General features: G+C 41.8%; 1 pseudogene; it reads left to right on the top strand.

The window, feature by feature from the left end:
• The first annotated feature begins 414 nt into the window (after positions 1 to 414).
• LOC123840127 (U2 spliceosomal RNA) lies at positions 415 to 543 on the top strand (annotated as a pseudogene).
• Positions 544 to 2,398: the final 1,855 nt, after the last annotated feature.

The raw sequence follows: 2,398 nt of genomic DNA, 5'->3' as shown, positions 1-2,398 counted from the left end.
AGAGTGAGCCAGGGGGGCCTGAGGGTAAGGGGGCAGTTGATGGGTTTCCACCCAGGTAATGAAAGAGAGGAAAGGAAGCTTCCAACATGGGTGAAACATGTCAGTTAAGTTCTGATACTAAAAATCCTGCAGAAGCCTAGAATTAAGATAGGGGCGCCTGGGTGGCTCAGTTGGTTAAGCGACTGCCTTCGGCTCAGGTCATGATCCTGGAGTCCCGGGATCGAGTCCCGCATCGGACTCCCTGCTCGGCCGGGAGTCTGCTTCTCCCTCTGACCCTCCTCCCTCTCATGCTCTCTGTCTCTCATTCTCTCATCTCTCTCAAATAAATAAATAAAATCTTAAAAAAAAAAAAGATAGACATGACAATGCAATCAAAGGGAAGGCTTCTAGATGTCCATCAACAGATGAATGGATATTGCTTCTCGGTCTTTTGGCTAAGATCAAGTGTAGTATCTGTTCTTACCAGTTTAACAGATGAATGGATAAAGAAGATGTGGTATATATACAATGGAATATTATACAGCCATCAAAAAATGAAATCTTGCCATTTGCAATGACATGGATGGACCTAGAGGGTATTATGCTAAGCGAAATAAGGCAATCAGAGAAAGACAAGTATCATATGATCTCACTGATATGAGGAATTTGAGAAAGAGAAACAAGACAGAGGATCATAGGGGAAGGGAGGGAAAAATGAAAGAAAATGAAACCGGGGAGGGAGACAAACCATAAGAGACTCAATCTCAGGAAACAAACTGAGGGTTGCTGGAGTGGAGGGGGTGGGAGGGATGGGGTGGCTGGGTGATGGACACTGGCGAGGTTATGTGCTATGGTGAGCACTGTGAATTATGTAAGACTGATAAATCACAGACCTGTACCCCTGAAACAAATAATACATTATGTGTTAATAAAAAAATAAAACAAACAAACAAAAAAACAAAGGGAAGACTTCAAAACTGTCACCTTCTGCTCCCATGGGTCCTTCAAGACAGGGTGGCTTTGAAGACCCCAGGATATGCACCAGAAAGAGACTCTAATATGAGAAAGTCCTGCCTGAGAAGCTCTCACAGTTGAGGCATGAGTAACTGAAGCAGGAAGTAATGTGAAACACTGGGGGCCTGGAAGCCATGGGGTGTTGCTTAGGATTCAGCCAGGCATAGCTTTGACCTCTTTGGCATTTACTAGCTATGCAACCTTGGGAAAGTTACATAATCTCTCTGAGCCTCATCAATAAAATGAGGCTGGTAATACCTACATCATAGGGTTGTTGCAAGGGTTAAATCAAAAAGCATATACAGAATGCCAAGTACAGTGCTTGGCTGTAGATGGATAGATAAGTGATAGATAGATAGATAGATAGATAGATAGATAGATAGATAGATAGATACCCCATGATTAACATTATTATTATTATTATTATTATTATTATTATTATTATTCACACTTCGCTTGAATTTGTTTGACAAGGTCCTGTTTTCTAAATTGGTCCTGTTTTCTAAATAAACCAAGGAGCAAATAAAGAGAAGCTAAGAGCAATTTGTTCTGTGACAAAGTGAAAAAAAAACAAACAAACAGAAAAAGAAATGCACTTCTGGCCCGAGAAGACAGAAGCACATTCCAGGGACCCCACTTTTGGCACAAAGATGCTTTCATGTGTTAAAAAAAATGGACCCTTTCAGGAGTGGTAAAGATTAGAGTGGGGACTGCATTTTAAAAACATCACTCTTGGTTAAGAAGGGGGAAAAAAAGACAAAATTAAAGCATTTGCGTTTAGCAGGAAAAAAATTGCTAGTTTTATAATCTGCCATTTGGAAAATCAAATCTATATAAAGCAAGAAAGCTGTGAGCTGAGGCAAGAATGAGGTTTCTCAGAGACAGCTTCATTTGTAAGTTTCGTGTGGCTCTTGAAGGTCACTCATTCCAGGGACTTCGTCCCACTTCGCAAACAGAAGACGAATCTGCAGTCCCTTTGCTGCAGCAGGTTATACAAGGAAACAATAAATGTGAGAGGCAGGCGCACTCCTAAAGAGGTCTAAATTGAATTGCATTGACTTTTTACAAAGCCACAAATTGCTTATCTTATTCAAGCGCCTGAGTGTTTGGTTTTTGATGAGCTGAGCACAAAGATATCTTGAATTTTGACAGTGGTATGAGTTGCCCAGTTTGAATTGTCGGTGGTGGGGCGGGGGGTCGAGTGGGGGGGCACAGGGGCTCCTGGGCTTACCTTGCTTTTCCCAATGAGCGAGGCCAAGGGGGTCACTCTCAAAGATGATCCTGAAAATCCAAGGTCCTACAAGGATGGGTCCATTCCACCGCTAACATGCATCTACATCCTAGCTCACTTGTGGGGGTCAAATAAGATAATGGATGTAAAAAAAAAATTTAATACTTTTCAGAT

This window comes from Mirounga angustirostris, unplaced genomic scaffold (genome assembly GCF_029215605.1).
Source record: "Mirounga angustirostris isolate CCGP_5_RB_7025 unplaced genomic scaffold, mMirAng1.0.hap1 SCAF_3, whole genome shotgun sequence".
NCBI classification, from domain to species: Eukaryota; Metazoa; Chordata; class Mammalia; order Carnivora; family Phocidae; genus Mirounga; species Mirounga angustirostris.
Note: the sequence above shows the minus strand (reverse complement) of the source record. Positions and strands in the feature narration are given on the sequence as shown.